This window comes from Aquarana catesbeiana, linkage group LG09 (genome assembly GCF_042186555.1).
Source record: "Aquarana catesbeiana isolate 2022-GZ linkage group LG09, ASM4218655v1, whole genome shotgun sequence".
Taxonomy (NCBI): Eukaryota; Metazoa; Chordata; class Amphibia; order Anura; family Ranidae; genus Aquarana; species Aquarana catesbeiana.
The window spans coordinates 311,796,965-311,818,081 of record NC_133332.1 but is presented as its reverse complement, the minus strand read 5'-3'; the positions used below and the strand labels follow the sequence as shown (position 1 = coordinate 311,818,081).

The 21,117-nt window shown below is 46.3% G+C and overlaps 1 long non-coding RNA gene and 2 other non-coding genes across 3 annotated transcripts; 1 reads left to right on the top strand and 2 right to left on the bottom strand.

The window, feature by feature from the left end:
* The first annotated feature begins 456 nt into the window (after window positions 1-456).
* On the top strand, window positions 457-19,825 carry LOC141107323 (uncharacterized). The gene is made up of 3 exons (XR_012235865.1): window positions 457-969; window positions 11,468-11,644; window positions 19,721-19,825. It is a non-coding gene; the product is annotated as an uncharacterized lncRNA (long non-coding RNA).
* Window positions 16,095-16,166, bottom strand: TRNAY-AUA (transfer RNA tyrosine (anticodon AUA)). Its single transcript has one exon. It is a non-coding gene; the product is annotated as a tRNA-Tyr (tRNA).
* Window positions 19,261-19,332, bottom strand: TRNAD-AUC (transfer RNA aspartic acid (anticodon AUC)). Its single transcript has one exon. It is a non-coding gene; the product is annotated as a tRNA-Asp (tRNA).
* Window positions 19,826-21,117: the final 1,292 nt, after the last annotated feature.

Sequence of the window (21,117 nt, the reverse complement as noted above, 5' to 3'; positions counted from 1 at the left end):
TCATACCCCCCTTATGTATTATATATGGAGATCATACCCCCCTTATGTATTTATACATTGAGATAATATCCCCCTTATGTATGTATACATGGAGATCATACCCCCCTTATGTATTTATACAAGGTGATTATATCCCCCCCTTATGTATTATATATGGTGATTATATCCCCCCCCCCTTATGTATTTATACATGGTGATCATATCCCCCCCCCCCTTTATGTATTTATACATGGAGATCTAAAATACCCCAAATCTCTCTTTTACCTTTTTAAAAGCAAAAGAGTAAATATCTATATATCTTTTGCTTTAAGAAAAAAAAATGTCCTGAGGACAGGAAGTGACGTCATGCTGTTGCTCTGGTCCTCCAAGGTCATAGAGATGAGTGGTGGCCATCTTGCCACATCGCTCATTCCTATTAGAAACTACCGCCGACGCCGGATGGTTCCCGGGATCACTGATCGGTAAGGTAAGCCTGGGAAGGGGGGGGGGGGCGACACTTCTATGGGAAAGCCTGCCGCCCGAGGGGATAAAGATGGGGTGGGGTTTGGTGTGGGGGTATGGCATTTAGCTGCAGCCATAACCCCGGTATTTAATGTCCTAGTGATGACGAGTCTTCCCAGCTAGGCGGTCAGCAAGTGATTAAACCCCAACATCTTTTATCTTTAATCCTTCCCTATGTCCTTCTTTTAGTTGGTACCGGGACTGCGGCCCCAGGTTTCCTGTGTTCCTTTCTCCTTGCAGCGTCTTATGGAGTCCTCCTTGTATGCAGGGACTAGAGCTCTGTCTCCCTACACTGTGTGCATCAATAGAAACGCACAGCCTCAAAGCCTAGGCATAGAAAGGCACTGCCCTGCTCCTCCCTTCTCCAAGCTAACAGACTGGCTCCACTCATTCCCCGGGAAGACCAGAAGTTCAGGGAAGCAGCACGGAAGAGAGCAGCATTGAAAGTTAAAAACTGCAAAACCAGAGGTAAGAAATGTAACAAAATCGTTTCCTGAGGATGTTTTATTCTATTATTCGTCAATGCATTGACCACTTGCCCTCTGGAAGATTTACCCCCCTCTTTATGACCAGGCCATTTTTAATGCTACACGGCACTGCGTTACTTTAACTGACAATTATTTATGGGGTGCTTTAAAAAAATATATATATTATTTTTATATATTTTTTGTAATTTAATTTTTTTTTATTTGTGTGTGTATATATACAGTCAGGTCCATAAATATTGGGACATCGACACAATTCTAATCTTTTTGGCTCTATACACCACCACAATGGATTGAAATGAAACGAACAAGATGTGCTTTATCTGCAGACTTTCAGCTTTAATTTGAGGGTATTTACATCCAAATCAGGTGAACGGTGTAGGAATTACAACAGTTTGTATATGTGCCTCCCACTTTTTAAGGGACCAAAAGTAATGGGATAATTGGCTGCTCAGCTGTTCCATGGCCAGGTGTGTGTTATTCCCTCATTATCCCATTTACAAGGAGCAGATAAAAGGTCCAGAGTTCATTTCAAGTGTGCTATTTGCATTAGGAATCGGTTGCTGTCAACTCTCAATATGAGATCCAAAGAGTTGTCACTATCAGTGAAGCAAGCCATCATTAGGCTGAAAAAACAAAACAAAGTCATCAGAGAGATAGCAAAAACATTAGGTGTGGCCAAATCAACTGTTTGGAACATCCTTAAAAAGAAAGAACGCACCGGTGAGCTCAGCAACACCAAAAGACCCGGAAGACCACGGAAACCAACTGTGGTGGATGACCTAAGAATTCTTTCCCTGGTGAAGAAAACACCCTTCACAACAGTTGGCCAGATCAAGAACACTCTCCAGGAGGTAGGTGTATGTGTGTCAAAGTCATCAATCAAGAGAAGACTTCACCAGAGTGAATACAGAGGGTTCACCACAAGATATAAACCATTGGTGAGCCTCAAAAACAGGAAGGCCAGATTAGAGTTTGCCAAACAACATCTAAAAAAGCCTTCACAGTTCTGGAACAACATCCTATGGACAGATGACACCAAGATCAACTTGTACCAGAGTGATGGGAAGAGAAGAGTATGGAGAAGGAAAGGAGCTGCTCATGATCCAAAGCATACCACATCATCAGTGAAGCATGGTGGTGGTAGTGTCATGGCGTGGGCATGTATGGCTGCCAATGGAACTGGTTCTCTTGCAGTTATTGATGATGTGACTGCTGACAAAACAGCAGGATGAATTCTGAAGTGTTTCGGGCAATATTATCTTCTCATATTCAACAAAATGCTTCAGAACTCATTGGACGGAGCTTCGCAGTGCAGATGGACAATGACCTGAAGCATACTGCGAAAGCAACCAAAGAGTTTTTTAAGGGAAAGAAGTGGAATGTTATGCAATGGCCAAGTCAATCACCTGACCTGAATCCGATTGAGCATGCATTTCACTTGCTGAAGACAAAACTGAAGGGAAAATGCCCCAAGAACAAGCAGGAACTGAAGACATTTGCAGTAGAGGCCTGGCAGAGCATCACCAGGGATGACACCCAGCGTCTGGTGATGTCTATGCGTTCCAGACTTCAGGCTGTAATTGACAGCAAAGGATTTGCAACCAAGTATTAAAAAGTGAAAGTTTGATGGATGATTGTTAATCTGTCCCATTACTTTTGGTCCCTTAAAAAGTGGGAGGCACATATACAAACTGTTGTAATTCCTACACCGTTCACCTGATTTGGATGTAAATACCCTCAAATTAACCACTTCAGCCCCGGACCATTATGCTGCCTAAGGACCAGAGCACTTTTTACAATTTGGCACTGCGTCGCTTTAACTGCTAATTGCGCGGTCATGCAATGCTGTACCCAAACGAAATTTGCGTCCTTTTCTTCCCACAAATAGAGCTTTCTTTTGATGGTATTTGATCACCTCTGCCGTTTTTATTTCTTGCGCTATAAACGGAAAAAGACCGAAAATTTTGAAAAAAAATGATATTTTCTACTGTTTGTTATAAAAAAAATCCAATAAACTCAATTTTAGTCATACATTTAGGCCAAAATGTATTCGGCTACATGTCTTTGGTAAAAAAAAATGTCAATAAGCGTATATTTATTGGTTTGCGCAAAAGTTATAGCGTCTACAAACTAGGGTACATTTTCTGGAATTTACACAGCTTTTAGTTTATGACTGCCTATGTCATTTCTTGAGGTGCTAAAATGGCAGGGCAGTACAAACCCCCCCCAAATGACCCCATTTTGGAAAGTAGACACCCCAAGGAAATTGCAGAGAGGCATGTTGAACCCATTGAATATTTATTTTTTTTGTCCCAAGTGATTGAATAATGACAAAAAAAAAAAAAAAAAATTTACAAAAAGTTGTCACTAAATGATATATTGCTCACACAGGCCATGGGCTATGTGGAATTGCACCCCAAAATACATTTAGCTGCTTCTCCTGAGTATGGGGATACCACATGTGTGGGACTTTTTGGGAGCCTAGCTGCGTACGGGGCCACGAAAACCAATCACCGCCTTCAGGATTTCTAAGGGCGTAAATTTTTGATTTCACTCCTCACTACCTATCACAGTTTTGAAGGCCATAAAATGCCCAGATGGCACAAAACCCCCCCAAATGACCCCATTTTGGAAAGTAGACACCCCAAGTTATTTGCTGAGAGGCATGTTGAGTCCATGGAATATTTTATATTTTGACACAAGTTGCGGGAAAGTGACAAATTTTTACTTTTTTTGCACAAAGTTGTCACTAAATGATATATTGCTCACACAGGCCATGGGCATATGTGGAATCGCACCCCAAAATACATTTAGCTGCTTCTCCTGAGTATGGGGATACCACATGTGTGGGACTTTTTGGGAGCCTAGCCGCGTACGGGACCCCGAAAACCAATCACCGCCTTCAGGATTTCTAAGGGTGTAAATTTTTGATTTTACTCCTCACTGCCTATCACAGTTTCGGAGGCCATGGAATGCCCAGGTGGCACAAAACCCCCCCAAATGACCCCATTGTGGAAAGTAGACACCCCAAGCTATTTACGGAGAGGCATTGTGAGTATTTTGCAGATCTCATTTGTTTTTGAAAATGAAGAAAGACAAGAAAAAATTTTTTTTTTTTTTCTTTTTTCAATTTTCAAAACTTTGTGACAAAAAGTGAGGTCTGCAAAATACTCGCTATACCTCTCAGCAAATAGCTTGGGGTGTCTACTTTCCAAAATGGGGTCATTTGGGGAGGGGGGGGGGTTGTGCCACCTGGTTATTCCATGACCTCAGAAACTGTGATAGGCAGTGAAGAGTGAAATCAAAAATTTACGCCCTTAGAAATCCTGAAGGCGGTGCTTGGTTTTCGGGGTCCCGTGCGCGGCTAGGCTCCCAAAAAGTCTCACACATGTGGTATCCCCGTACTCAGGAGAAGCAGCAGAATGTATTTTGGGGTGTAATTTCACATATTCCCATGGCATGTTTGAGCAATATATCATTTAGTGACAACTTTGTGCAAAAAAAAAAAAAAATTTGTCTCTTTCCCGCAACTTGTGTCACAATATAAAATATTCCATGGACTCGACATGCCTCTCAGCAAATAGCTTGGGGTGTCTACTTTCCAAAATGGGGTCATTTGGGGGGGTTTTGAACTGTCCTGGCATTTTATGCTCAACATTTAGAAGCTTATGTCACACATCACCCACTCTTCTAACCACTTGAAGACAAAGCCCTTTCTGACACTTTTTGTTTACATGAAAAAATTATTTTTTTTTTGCAAGAAAATTACTTTGAACCCCCAAACATTATATATTTTTTTAAAGCAAATGCCCTACAGATTAAAATGGTGGGTGTTTCATTTTTTTTTTCACACAGTATTTGCGCATCGATTTTTCAAACGCATTTTTTGTGGAAAAAACACACTTTTTTAAATTTTAATGCACTAAAACACACTATATTGCCCAAATGTTTGATGAAATAAAAAAGATGATCTTAGGCCGAGTACATGGATACCAAACATGACATGCTTTAAATTTGCGCACAAACGTGCAGTGGCGACAAACTAAATACATTTTTAAAAGCCTTTAAAAGCCTTTACAGGTTACCACTTTAGATTTACAGAGGAGGTCTACTGCTAAAATTACTGCCCTCGATCTGACCTTCGCGGTGACACCTCACATGCATGGTGCAATTGCTGTTTACATTTGACGCCAGACCGACGCTTAGGTTCGCCTTTGCGCGAGAGCAGGGGGGGGGCGGCAGGGGTGCTTTGATAGCAATAGGTAGTGACAGGTACTCTTTTTTTTAAAAAATTGGGGTCTATTAGACCCTAGATCTCTCCTCTGCCCTCAAAGCATCTGACCACACCAAGATCGGTGTGATAAAATGCTTTCCCAATTTCCCAATGGCGCTGTTTACATCTGGCGAAATCTAAGTCATGAAATGCTCGTAGCTTCCGGTTTCTTAGGCCATAGAGATGTTTGGAGCCACTCTGGTCTCTGATCAGCTCTATGGTCAGCTGGCTGAATCACTGAATGCATTCTCAGGTTCCCTGTTGAGACAGGAGAGCCAGAGAAAAACACGGAAGACGGTGGGGGGGGCATTGTCTCCCACTGCTTGTAAAAGCAGTCTAGAGGCTAATTAGCTGCTAGGATTGCTTTTACATGAAAGCCGACCATTGGCTGAAAAGAATGATACCAAGATGATAGCTAAACCTGCAGGCATCATTCTGGTATAACCACTCAAAGTTGTGAATGGCATACCTGAAGACAAAAAAATGGTTAACAATAAAACACAGTAAACGGTAAAGTATAAATAATTACATACCTGAAAAGCAAACATGATAAAACATAATAACAATAAAACATTGCAGAATAGAATACAGTAAAAAAGAGCAGAACAATAGAGAGAGAATAGAGAGAGAGAGAGAACAATAAAACGACAACTATTTTTTTAATTATATATATATATATATATATATATATATATATATATATATATATATATATATATATATATATAATTTTTTTTTTACACTTTTTTTTGTAACTAACTTTTATAACTGTAACCGGTTCCAGGTTCGGGTCTCTCAAAATGCGATGGCATCTTGGGAGACCCTGTGAAAGTGTGCCTAGTCTGTGCAGTGCTGTACCCTACGCTAATACTCAACTAGTGAATGGTAGCGTTCAAAACATTCACCAATGCAAAGACCAGGATTGTCAGGACAGGAGGGACAATAATAGCGGGTGTCACGCCTATATCCGCGCTTGCTGCAGACACGACATCTTTTTTGGGGGGGTTCGTTGGGTAGGGGTACTCGAGGAGGGATCAGGCCTGACTCTGTGAACGCTGCAGTTATGCGTTTAGTGTTTTGTAAGTGACAGTGATCGATCGATACTGCACTTGGGTGGGCCGGGCGGAGAGGCAAAACGCAGGTGCTAGCAGGTATCTGGGCTGATCCCGCTAACACTGCGTTTTTGGGAACCCTAAACTGCTGGGGACGCCAGTATAGATCTGATTGGATCAGATATTGATCCGTTCAGATACTATACCACTAAGGGAGGGGTATGCTGCGTGCGTGGGTGTTAGCGGTACTGGCGCTAATCTGACGCTGCCTGGGGCGACGCATATCACCGCCGGGCGATCGGGGGGGCTAAACCTTTATTCGGTAATAAACGGCGGGTGCCCTGACACTATAAAAAATAAACGAACTAACCAGCGTCACCCGTAACGGTTATACGGTGATCAGTGGTGAAAGGGTTAACTAGGGGGCAATCAAGGGGTTAAAACATTTATTAGGTAGTATATGGGGGTCCCTGTCGCTATAAAATGCTGACGGCGAACCTAAATATTTACGTTCCTAACTAGCGTCACCAGCGACACTAATACAGCCATCAGAAAAATGATCGCTTAGCGACACTGGTGACGGGGGGTGATCAAGAGGTTAAAACTTTATTAGGGGGGGTTAGGGGGGTATCCTAGACCTAAAGGGGGGTAATACTCACTGTCCTACCACAGTAACTGTCACTAACTGACACCAATGCAGTAATCAGAAAAAAAAAAAAAATACTGCTTGGTGTCAGTGTTAGAGGGAGGGGGGAGGGGTGATTGGGGGGCGATCGGGGGTGTTTTGTGTGCCTGGCATGTTCTACTGTGTGTGTGTGTTGGTGCACTTACATGTCATCTCTCCTCGGCGCTAGAACGGAAACTGCCGAGCCGAGGAGAGATGACATCACATCCTCTGCCTGTGTGTACTATACACAGGCAGGGGATGTTCCTCATTGGCTGGGAGCGATCGCGAGGGGGGGGGGCCACGATCGGATGGTCTCCCCCTCGTCTCTCATCGCTCCTAGCCAAATGCCGACCGCCGCTGGCACCGGGGGGGGGGGTCCGATCGGACCCCCCGCCCGCGGGAAGGCAATCACGTATGGGTACATGATTTTGCCTGCCTGTGCCATTCTGCTCACGTATATATGCGTGAGGCGGTCGGCAAGTGGTTAAGGAGCGAGGCCTTTTTTTTGAGATTTGTTGTTTACAAGATAAAAACATTTTTTTTTTTTTGCTCGAAAATTACTTAGAACTCCCAAACATTATACTTTTTTTTTTTTCTAACACCCTAGAGAATAAAATGGCGGTCGTTGCAATACTTTCAGTCACACCGTATTTGCGCAGCGGTCTTACAAGCGCACTTTCTTTGGAAAGAATACACTTTTTTGAATTAAAAAAATAAGACAACAGTAAAGTTAGCCCAATTTTTTTTTTTTTATATTGTGAAAGATAATGTTACACCAAGTAAATTGACACCCAACATGTCACGCTTCAAAATTGCGCCCCGCTCGTGGAATGGCGACAAACTTTCACCCTTAAAAATCTCCATATGCAACGTTTAAAAAAAATTCTGCAGGTTGCATGTTTTAAGTTACAGAGGAGTTCTAGGGCTAGAATTATTGCTCTCGCTCTACCGATCGCGGCGATACCTCACATGTGTGGTTTGAACATCGTTTTCATATGCAGGCGCTGCTCACGTATGCGTTCGCTTCTGCACGCGACCTCGGCGGGACAGGGCGCGTATTTTTTATATGTTTTTTTTTCCTTATTTATTTTCCCTTTTATTTTCTATTTTTACACAGTTTTTTTTTTAATAAATTCTGTCACTTTTATTCCTATTACAAGGAATGTAAACATCCCTTGTAATAGAAAAAAAGCATGACAGGTCCTCTTAAATATGAGATGTGCGGTCAAAAAGACCTCAGATCTCATATTTACACTAAAATGCGATAAAAAATAAAAAATTTGTCATTTAAAAAAAAGAAAAAAGTCCCTTTAAGAGCTATGGGCGGAAGTGACGTTTTGACTTCGCTTCCGCCCTGCAATGTTATGGAGACGGGTGGGGGACATCTTCTCCTCACTCGTCTCCATGCCCAGCAAGGGTGCAAATCCGATCGTCTTCCGCCGCTGCCGACGGCTCCGGTAAGCGGCGGAGGGCACCGGAGCGCGGTGGGAGGAGGGGGGGATTTCAGTATATAAGCTCAGTTTACTGGTAAAAATACATGTGAAATACAAGACTTGGGTGTAAAAAGATGTCCGCTGCCGCCTTCTGACTGCAGGCCTACTGTGGACCAGTGCGGGGTGTAGCAAGATGGCTGCCGCAGTGTTGTGATGAAACGTCACTTCCGTCACCTAAACGCATAGCGCATGTGCAGTAAGTATACTGGCTTCCCCCTGTTGTCTCCCAAGTCCCGCCTGTCAAAACGATTGTTTGCTAGTTTCCTAGTATCCTAGCAACCAATAAGGTGCTTGGAGGACTCCATTCATAGGAGGAAGTTGTCCTCCTTCAGAGCTCCTCCCCCTCACGTGACGTACTTCCTGCCTTCTTACTGACTACGGAAGGGGCAGGAGGGAGGGGACTTGGTGTGTGGACCGGCCGGGAGTATGAGGGGACCTGTGTGGATCGGGACATTGCTGATGATGTGAGTGAGGGTCCTGAGGGGGAAGGGTCTGCCCTGTACACAGAGGAGGGGGGAGGGGACAGGGATCACACTGAATCGGTGTACATAGCCCCCAACTGTCCCGGATTTCGAGGGACTGTCCCTCATTTGGAGCAATGTCCCTCTTTCCTCCTCATTTGTCCCTCATTTTGCTCTGATCCATATAGTTGTATATAAAATGCACTATTTACCTTTCAAACAGTGTTTCCCAGGGCTAAACTTTTCATCCAATTTCTACATTTCTGCATTTGTAAATTCCAAAGGTCAGTATAAAGGAATAATGGGGGTAAAAAAGCACTTGTGGGTTTAACCAATCATTTGTTTTGTACAATTCTCCTTTAACCACTTCAATACCGGGCACTGAGACACCTTCCCGCCCAGGCCAATTTTCAGCTTTCAGCGCTGTCGCAATTTGACTGACAATTGCGCGGTCATGTGACACTGTACCCAAACTAATTTTTTATCATTTTGTTCCCACAAATAGAGCTTTCTTTTGGTGGTATTTGATCACCTCTGCGGTTTTTATTTTTTGCGCAACAAATAAAAAAAGACTGAAAATTTTTGAAAAAAAACAAGTTTTTCTTTGTTTCTGTTAAACATTTTTGTAAATAAGTACGTTTTCTTCTTCAATGACGGGCACCGATGAGGCGGCACTGATGGGCACTGATGATGGGCACTGATAGGCGGCACTGATGGGCACTGATAGGTGGCACTGATGGCCACTGATAGGTGCAACTGGTATGCGACACTAATGGGCACTCATAGGTGGCACCGATAGGCACTCATAGGCAGCACTGAAGGGCACTCGTAGGTGGCATTGATGGGTAGTTATGGGTGGCACTGATAGTTGGCACAGATGGGCACGGATGGGCACTGATAGGTGGGCACTGATGGGCACAGATGGGCACTGACAGGCGGCACCGATGGACACTGATGGGTGGCACTGATGACAATGATTGTTTGCAGTGATGCCCCTAAGGGTGGCATTGCTGGGCATCACTGCAACATAATGGTGCCAATCAGTGCCCATTTGTGGGCACTGATTGGCACAGATTGGGCACTGACTGGGCACACTGGGCACATGTGGATGGCCACGGGGTACATACCTGGCCATCCAAATGTTGCCCCTTCCCTGGTGGTCCTAGTGGCGATCCCTGGTGGTCCAGTGTGGTGATCTGAGGGGGGGGCTGTGCTGATAAACAATCAGCACAGCCCCCCCAGCCAGGAGAGCCGCCGATCGGCTCTCCTCTACTCACGTCTGTCAGACGCGAGTGAGGAAGAGCCGATCAACGGCTCTTCCTATTGACATTGTGATCAGCCGTGATTGGACACGGCTGATCACATGGTAAAGAGCCCCCGCTGGAGGCTCTTTACCAAGATCGGTGTAGCGGTGTGTCAGACTGACACACCGATCGCCGCGATGCGCGCCCCTGCGGGCGCGCGGCAGCATGTTATCCTGCTGGATGTCATATGGCGCCCAGTCAGGATAACTGAACCACCGCCCAGCCGTCATCTGCTATGGGCCGGGCGGGAAGTGGTTAAGAGAGGCGTGGCAAGGGGTGTGTCCTATGCCTGCATACATTTGATTACAGGTGTCCCACATTTCCATCTCAGAAAGTTGCGAGGTATGGGTGTATTCTAGAGGGGGGAGAGAGGACATTCTCCCCCCGGGTCCTAGAACTGTACACTGATCTGCAACATCTCCCCATCTACAGAGATTGGGGGGGCATCCATCACCACACCATACACAGTACCTGTATCATGTCTGCAGTCTCTGACCATCTCCTGTATCATGTCTGCAGTCTCTGACCATCTCTTGTATCATGTCTGCAGTTTCTGACCATCTCCTGTATCATGTCTGCAGTCTCTGACCATCTCTTGTATCATGTCTGCTGTCTCTGACCATCTCCTGTATCATGTCTGCAGTCTCTGACCATCTCCTGTATCATGTCTGCAGTCTCTGACCATCTCTTGTATCATGTCTGCAGTTTCTGACCATCTCCTGTATCATGTCTGCAGTCTCTGACCATCTCTTGTATCATGTCCCCAGTCTCTGACCATCTCCTGTATCATGTCTGCAGTCTCTGACCATCTATTGTATCATGTCTGCAGTCTGACCATCTCCTGTATCATGTCTGCAGTCTCTGACCATCTCCTGTATCATGTCTGCAGTCTCTGACCATCTCTTGTATCATGTCCGCAGTCTCTGACCGTCTACTGTATCATGTCTGCAGTCTCTGACCATCTCTTGTATCATGTCTGCAGTCTCTGACCATCTCCTGTATCATGTCTGCAGTCTCTGACCATCTCTTGTATCATGTCTGCAGTCTCTGACCATCTCTTGTATCATGTCTGCAGTCTCTGACCATCTCCTGTATCATTTCTGCAGTCTGACCATCTATTGTATCATGTCTGCAGTCTCTGACCATCTCTTGTATCATGTCTGCAGTCTCTGACCATCTCTTGTATCATGTCTGCAGTCTCTGACCATCTCCTGTATCATGTCTGCAGTCCCTGGAGGGAGCCTACAGAAGAGTCAAGAGAGGAAGTGCTGCCAGGACGGGTGTCATGGGAGGAGTCAGACATTTGTGGACTGAGGGGAGGAGACCATTGGATGAAACCAGAACCACCAAGCTGGAGCCCAGAGAGGACGTCTGGCTTAGCCCTGCATGGTGCACCTGAGAGGAGGTCAGTGACAGCGCTACAAGACCAGTCTGGGGGGAGGGGTGGCACTGATGTAAGGGGGAGTGAATACAGTAAGGTAAGGGGGCACTGATAGAAAGGTTCCCCCTTATATTAGTAACCCCCCCCTTACCTTAGTGCATTCACTCTGCAGAGGTGTTCTGTGGTCACCAGAGTCCCCCCCCCCCATTATAAATGTAAGTTGGAACTCTGTGGTCAATAATGTAAAGGGGAAGTCAGTGGACTCTGATATAAGGTGATCTCTGGAGCCCCCCTTACATCAGAGTTTTCCTTTACACCAAAGTTTGCAGCATTCACCCTTACATCACAGTTCCCCTTGTACTGTAAGGGGGAACTCTGTGCTGGCTGGGTTATAATAACCTGACCTTCATGTCAGGGAAAGGATACTGATACCAATGATGGGGCACTATTCCTCCCACTGATACCAATGATGGGGCACTATTCCTCCCACCGATACCAATGATGGGGCACTATTCCTCCCACTGATACCAATGATGGGGCACTATTCCTCCCACCGATACCAATGATGGGACACTATTCCTCCCACTGATACCAATGATGGGGCACTATTCCTCCCACTGACACCAATGATGGGGCACTATTCCTCCCACTGACACCAATGATGGGGCACTATTCCTCCCACTGATACCAATGATGGGGCACTATTCCTCCCACTGACACCAATGATGGGGCACTATTCCTCCCACTGATACCAATGATGGGGCACTATTCCTCCCCCTCCCACTATCCCCCCCATAGGGATATATAATCCTTCTTTATTGGATTATCAAAAATCGCTATAGTTGATATTGTTATTACAATGCTGATATTATAATGTGAAATGTATTCTGTGGCCACTCAAATGTCAGTCAGTTCATCAGAAACTGGCCAACTGGAAATCGGAAAAATTGGAAGAAGTGTATATATATATATATAATGTTTGGGGGTTCTAAGTAATTTTCTAGCAAAAATACTGATTTTTACTTGTAAACAAAAAGTGCCAGAAAAGGAACTTCAATTCTATAAATTACAGGAGGATATCCAATCCTATGACTGGGACCCCCATGGATGTCCCCTCTGCCTGCACACCCCTCTTCTACCTCCGTCCCTCACACGCCCCGCCCCTTCCTGTTAATCAAACACCAAGCTCCGCCCCTTCCTGTCAACCAAACACCAAGCTCCGCCCCTCTTCTACCTCTGTCCCTCACACGCCCCTCTAGTACCTCTGTCCCTCACACGCCCCACCCCTTCCTGTTAATCAAACACCAAGCTCCACCCCTTCCTGTCAACCAAACACCAAGCTCCACTCCTTCCTGTCAACCAAACACCAAGCTCCACCCCTTCCTGTCAATCAAACCCCCAGCCGCGCCCTTCCCACCTCCTCCCTCTGCCAGGATCTCCTCTCAGTACCCGCCCTCTGGCCACCTTCCTGCCAGCCCCAGGTGGGGGGGAGGGGGGCGTGGCCACCATTTAGAGGCTCATTCACATGGGTGGAAACTGTTTGGGAGGGGAAACCATCACCTCCTATTATTATATATATATATTACTGTTATAGTATTATTATAATCTATGGGTTGGTGTTTCTGTCCATCCATTCCTGAGATTTACACAGCTCCGCCATATAGCACACAGAACCCCATCACACAGACAGGGACCCCTACCTTAGAGGTTCATTCACATGGAAGGAAAGTGTTCAGGATAGGGGGATGGGGGGTACCACCTCCTCCGATTATTACATAAATATTACTATTTCATTATTATATTTTATGGATTGGTGTTTGTCCATCCAGTCCTGAGATTTACACAGCTCCGCCATGTAGCACACAGAACTCCATCACTCAGACAGGGGCCACCACCTTCACACAGATAATAGGGCGCTCAGGAGGAGAAACCACCATCCCCCTATTACTATATATATTATATGGATTGGTGTTTCTGTCCATGCAGTCCTGAGATTTACACAGCTCCGTCACAGAACACCATCACACAGACAGGGGCCATGGCTTAGAGGCTCATTCACAAGGGTGTTTGGGAGGGAAACCATCCCCTTCTATTATATATATTATCATTGGTGTTTCTGCACATCCAGTCCTGAGATTTACATTATTTTTTTCTTCGTTTCGGTTATAAAATTCAGCAAATGAGTCATTTTTCTTCATAAATTTTGGCCAAACTTTATACTGCTACATATCTTTGGTAAAAAATAATCCAAATCAGTGGATATTATTTGGTCTTTGTGAAAGTTATAGGGCAGTGATGGAGAACCTTGGCACCCCCAGATGTTTTGGAACTACATTTCCCATGATGCTCCACTACACTGCAGAGTGCCTGAGTATCATGGGAAATGTAGTTCCAAAAGGTTGCCAGGATGCCAAGGTTCGCCAATCACTGTTATAGAGTCTACAAATTATGGTGCCAATCATTGAAAATCGATCACACATGATGTACTGACGGTCGATCTCATCTCTTGAGGCCCTAACAAACCTGGAAAGTACAAATACCCCCAAATGACCCCTTTTTGAAAAGTAGACAGTCCAAGGTATTTAGTAAGAGGCATGGAGAGTCATCCCCCCTCCCCCCAACGTATATTCTATGAGGCATAATGAGTCTTTTGAACGGTTCATTTTTTTCCCACAATTCTTTGCAAAATTAAGATTTTTCTTTTCTTTTTTTATTCACAAAATTGTCATATTAACAGGTTATTTCTCTCACTGTGCACACCACAAACGACACCCCAAAATATATTCTGCTACTCCTCCTGAGTACGGGGATACCACATGTGTGAGACCTTTACACATCCTGGCCACATACAGAGGCCCAACATTCAGGGAGCACCGTCAGGTGTTCTAGGGACATCAATTACACATCTAATTTCCTGATAACCTATCACACTTTTGATGGCCCTGGAGCATCAGGACAATGGAAACGCCCTCAAAATGACCCCATTTTGGAAAGAAACCCCAACGTATATTCTATGAGGCATAATGAGTCTTTTGAACATGTCATTTTTCCCCACAAGTTTTTGGAAAATGTGAAAAGAAAATGAAAACGCATTTTTCTACACTTTTTTTTTACACATTTCTACGGCACTGATGAGCATCCACTGATAGGGTGGCACTGATGAGCACTTACTGATGGGCACTGTATTGGCACTAATGGGCACACTAGTGGCACTGACGGGGCACTGTAGAGCACAGATGTGGCACTGTAGGGCACAGATGCGCACTGATGGGGCACTGCTGGACACAGATGTGGCACTGTTGGGTACTAATGTCATGCTGATGGGACACAGATGTGCACTGATGGGACACTGCTGGGTACTGATGTGACACTGCTGGGGCACTGTAGGGCACTGCTGGGCACAAATGTGGCACGGCTGGGTACTGATGTGGCACTAATGGGGCACAGATGGGTGTTGATGGGGCACTGCTTGGGTACTGATCTGGCACTGCTAGGTACTGATGTGGCACTGCTGGGGCACAGATGGGACAGTGCTGATTACTGATGTGGCACTGATGGGGCACAGATTGGCACTGATGGGGCACAGATTGGCACTGATGTGGTACAGATGGGTACTGATGTGGCACTGCTGGTTACTGATATGGCACTGATGGGGCACAGATGGGCACTGATGGGGCACAGATGGGCACTGATGTGGCACTGCTGGGTATTGATGTGGCACTGAAGGACACTGCTGGGCACTGATGGGGCACTGCTGGATACTGATGGGGCACTGCTGGTTACTGATATGGCACTGATGGGGCACAGATGGGCACTGATGTGGCACTGCTGGATCACAGATGGGCACTGATGTGGCACTGCTGGGTATTGATGTGGCACTGCTGGATCACAGATGGGCACTGATGTGGCACTGCTGGGTATTGATGTGGCACTGAAGGACACTGCTGGGCACTGATGGGGCACTGCTGGGTACTGATGGGGCACTGCTGGGCACTTGGAATACATGCAAAAAAAGTCAATCAGCATCACCCTCCTCTGCTTACACGATCGGTGTGAGGAGAGGAGAGAACCGGAAATTACGCCGGTTCGGTGACAGTGATCTCTCTGGATCCGCTGGACGGAGCAATCATGTGGTAAAGGGCCGCTGGGATTGGTCCTTTACCCCGATCCCTGACGCACTGGGTCCCGAGTATCCGGCGAGCAAGGACACTCCTGTGTGTGCGGGCATCATCATTGTACGCCCTCCCAGAATTATCTGACCACGCTGTAGCCGTCATTCGGCTATGGCCCAGTCGGCAAGTGGTTAAAGTTCATGTTTGTGTAAAGGCAGGCGTCCCAATACTTTTGGTAATATAGTGTATATGTGATTGGACAGAGGGGGGGGGGGGGAACAGGACTACCTAAGAAGACAGGATAAAGTACATTGTACAATTTACACCCTGCAGTTAGCGGTCGAGGCAGCCATCTTGGCAATTGCGTTGGCCGGGAATCGGACCCGGGTCAGCTGCTGTATAAGCAGCTATGCTCACCACTGCACCACCAACGCGAGGAATGTCTTTGGAGGGTGGGAGGAAAGAACCTATATGCAGCTCCCCCCAGCCCCCCACATACTTACCTGAGCTCGATCTTGATCCAGCGCTGTGCCTGGGAGCAGTAGCTCTCTCTCTCCTCACTGGACAGAGAGTCAGCAGTGGGAGCCAATCACAGCCAGTGAGCAGGGGGTGGGGCCGAGCCATGCTCTGTGCTTCAATGGACCGCTTTCTATGGGGTGCACTGGGCAAGGGGGAGGAGCCAGGAGCGCCAGCAGGGAACCCAAAAAAGGGAGGATCGCGGCTGCTCTATGCAAAACTATTATAGAGAGCAGGCAAGAATAACATGTTTGTAAACCTCATTTTTCTTCCATCTTACGTCAGGCCCAGGAGGAAGAGAGCGTGCCCGGGCTTCATAAGCTACTTTTATAATCCCTCCCAGCAACCTTTAGGCCACTGCAAGGGTCCCTGGGATTTGTAGTCTTAGAGTATGGGAATATATAACAGCAGATTCCAGAAGGACTATACGCCCCATAACTCACTCTGCTGGCGCACAAGTATGAGGTCACTGGCTGTCCAATAATCACGGGACCAACAATATTCAAAACACTGGAAGGTGCGAAGCTTTCTGGATACAGTTCACATCGCTACATAGGGAAGGATAGTATTGGGGTTACAGGGGGGTTATTCTTGGGGATATAGGGAGGGATAGTATTGGGGTTACAGGGGGGGTTATTCTTGGGGATATAGGAAGGGATAGTATTGGGGTTACAGGGAGGATTATTCTTGGGGATATAGGGAGGGATAGTATTGGGGTTACAGGGAGGGTTATTCTTGGGGATATAGGAAGGGATAGTATTGGGGTTACAGGGAGGATTATTCTTGGGGATATAGGAAGGGATAGTATTGGGGTTACAGGGAAGGTTATTCTTGGGGATATAGGGAGGGATAGTATTGGGGTTACAGGGGGGGTTATTCTTGGGGATATAGGAAGGGATAGTATTGGGGTTACAGGGGGGGTTATTCTTGGGGATATACGGAGGGATAGTATTGGGGTTACAGGGAGGGTTATTCTTGGGGATATAGGGAGGGATAGTATTGGGGTTACAGGGAGGGTTATTCTTGGGGATATAGGAAGGGATAGTATTGGGGTTACAGGGGGGGTTATTCTTGGGGATATACGGAGGGATAGTATTGGGGTTACAGGGGGGGTTATTCTTGGGGATATAGGGAGGGTTAGTATTGGGGTTACAGGGAGGGTTACTCTTGGGGATATAGGGAGGGATAGTATTGGGGTACAGGGAGGGTTATTCTTGGGGATATAGGGAAGGATAGTATTGGGGTTACAGGGAGGGTTATTCTTGGGGATATAGGGAGGGATAGTATTGGGGTTACAGGGAGGGTTATTCTTGGGGATATAGGGAGGGATAGTATTGGGGTTACAGGGAGGGTTACTCTTGGGGATATAGGGAGGGATAGTATTGGGGTACAGGGAGGGTTATTCTTGGGGATATAGGGAAGGATAGTATTGGGGTTACAGGGGGGGTTATTCTTGGGGATATAGGGAGGGATAGTATTGGGGTTACAGGGGGGGTTATTCTTGGGGATATACGGAGGGATAGTATTGGGGTTACAGGGGGGGTTATTCTTGGGGATATAGGGAGGGATAGTATTGGGGTTACAGGGAGGGTTATTCTTGGGGATATAGGAAGGGATAGTATTGGGGTTACAGGGAGGGTTATTCTTGGGGATATAGGGAGGGATAGTATTGGGGTTACAGGGAGGGTTATTCTTGGGGATATAGGGAGGGATAGTATTGGGGTTACAGGGAGGGTTACTCTTGGGGATATAGGGAGGGATAGTATTGGGGTACAGGGAGGGTTATTCTTGGGGATATAGGGAAGGATAGTATTGGGGTTACAGGGGGGGTTATTCTTGGGGATATAGGGAGGGATAGTATTGGGGTTACAGGGGGGGTTATTCTTGGGGATATACGGAGGGATAGTATTGGGGTTACAGGGGGGGTTATTCTTGGGGATATAGGGAGGGATAGTATTGGGGTTACAGGGAGGGTTATTCTTGGGGATATAGGAAGGGATAGTATTGGGGTTACAGGGGGGGTTATTCTTGGGGATATACGGAGGGATAGTATTGGGGTTACAGGGAGGGTTATTCTTGGGGATATAGGGAGGGTTAGTATTGGGGTTACAGGGAGGGTTACTCTTGGGGATATAGGGAGGGATAGTATTGGAGTTAGAGGGAGGGTTATTCTTGGGGATATAGGGAGGGTTAGTATTGGGGTTACAGGGAGGGTTATTCTTGGGGATATAGGGAGGGATAGTATTGGGGTTACAGGGAGGGTTATTCTTGGGGATATAGGGAGGGATAGTATTGGGGTTACAGGGAGGGTTATTCTTGGGGATATAGGAAGGGATAGTATTGGGGTTACAGGGAGGGTTATTCTTGGGGATATAGGGAGTCATAGTATTGGGGTTACAGGGAGGGTTATTCTTGGGGATATAGGAAGGGATAGTATTGGGGTTACAGGGAGGGTTATTCTTGGGGATATAGGAAGGGATAGTATTGGGGTTACAGGGAGGGTTATTCTTGGGGATATAGGGAGTCATAGTATTGGGGTTACAGGGAGGGTTATTCTTGGGGATATAGGAAGGGATAGTATTGGGGTTACAGGGAGGGTTATTCTTGGGGATATAGGGAGGGATAGTATTGGGGTTACAGGGAGGGTTATTCTTGGGGATATAGGGAGGGATAGTATTGGGGTTACAGGGAGAGTTAGTGTTAGAGAGAGCTATATAGTATATAGTAAATACTATATAGTAAACAGCAGGCTTTTTTTTCAGCCAAGTTGCTAAGGATAGCCTAGAAAATACCTGAAAATGAGCTGAGTGCTCCACCTACTGGCTGAAAATGAGAATACAAAACAATCATTTTCTTGTGCAAAAAAATATATTATTCAAAATGCTTAACAAAACACATACATAAACACATTCCTTTTGATTTAAATTTTATTCCATTAGCATTTAATTTGCACAGCAGATTTCTCCCTGGGGACACAAAGTGGTTAGCGGTCGAGGCAGCCATGTTGGCAATTGCGTTGGCCGGGAATCGAACCCGGGTCAGCTGCTGGATAAGCAGCTATGCTCACCACTGCACCACCAACGCGAGGAAAGTTTTTGAAGTGTGGGAGGAAAAAACCTGGGAATGGGGAGGTGAGGATGACGCTGGATCCCAGTGCTGCAAATATGTCTGGTCTTGTCACAGTGGCAACATATAGCAGCTTACCAATTCCTCTGTGATACGTATCATTGTTGGGTAGCAAGTTTTCTCCTTCAGTGCTCTTTCGATAGCCTGGTTCCATAGACATTTCACTTCCTTTGCATATTGCATATGCAATTGTTGCAAGATTTCGCAGATTTTCTGAGAACTTCCATCTTTTTCTCTCTCTATTTGGATACCCAGATTGTAGCTAATGTCCCCAAGTTCTTTGATTTCAAAATTTTCTTTCAGCTTGTGAACTATCTGATTGTAATCCCCTTCTTGTTCAAAACAGGTTATAAATGTCATCAACATAGATAAGGATGTATATCCATCTGTCTTCTTGATTCCTGGAGTAGAGACCCCCGTCTGCTTTACATCTTGAGAATCCCTCTTTAGTAAGTACTTTGTTCACTTTCGCATTCCACATCCTTGCAGATTGTATAAGACCGTAGATGCTCTTCTGATGTTTACACACAAGGTTGTCCCCTTTCTCAAACCCTGGTGGTCGCTCTATCTAGAGATCTTCCTTAATGTCTCCATGTCTAGGTATTTCACTTGCATGCCCTTTCTGGCTGCAATGCTAAGAAGTGCTCTGATGGTGGAGTGAAAGTTTCGTCATAATCTTCACCAAATTTCTGAGAGCAACCCTTGGCAACTAGTCTGGCTTGGTATTTGTGGATATTCCCAGGGCCAGATTTGCCACAAGGCCACCAAGGCCAGGCCTCGGAGCGGCAGTGGTGCAGGGGCAGCGCCGCTCCTGTGGCGACTTCGCGGCCACCCCCCCTTTCGGGCTGCCCGTTAAAGTCGATTAAGGGCACCGGTACCCTTAGAAAAGATGGCCGCGAGCCGCCCACTACTGCGCATGCGCCGTTCCGAAGCGGCCGGGCTTGGGAAGGCTCGTACATGCACGGCCGGGCAGCACATGCGCAGTAGCGTGATTGCGCCACCCGGCGCCATTTTTGAAAAGATCGAGAAGTAATGTCAGCGGTGCGGCGGCGGTGGAGAGAGGTGACATCTCTCATTGCCCGCACCGCTGTTCCGCCCTCCTCCATCTGATGGCAGCCAGGCAGCGTGGCAAGTGACATCAACATCTGGTGGCAGCCAGGCAGCGTGGCAAGTGACATCTCCATTTGGTGGCAGCGTGGCAAGTGACATCAACATCTGGTGGCAGGCAGCGTGGCAAGTGACATCTCCATCTGGTGGCAGGCAGCGTGGCAAGTGACATCTCCATCTGGTGGCAGCCAGGCAGCGTGGCAAGTGACATCTCCATCTGGTGGCAGGCATAGTGGCAAGTGACAAGCGATGGTGGCAAGTGACACGCTCAGGGCTCCCAATGATTCTGCATTATGGTGAGTTGAACCATTTCATTTTACATTACAATGTAATGATAGAAATAATGTGTTTCAATCATCCTGACTCCTGACACCATACCAACCTTGGTGCCGGGGATGATTGAAGCACTAACACCAGCCATTGCCCTGAAAAATTGCCTGGGAGATGTATAAACCTCGAAGTGGACTTTTCCTGGCTCTCTCTGGGACGCTCTGCTACAGTGCGTATTAGTCCTGGTTTGCATTGGAATTTGTTGCTAGACATGGAAACAAACTCTTGAAGTTTCTCTGATAGTAGCTAATGTCCCCAAGTTCTTTGATTTCAAAATTTTCTTTCAGCTTGTGAACTTTCTGATTG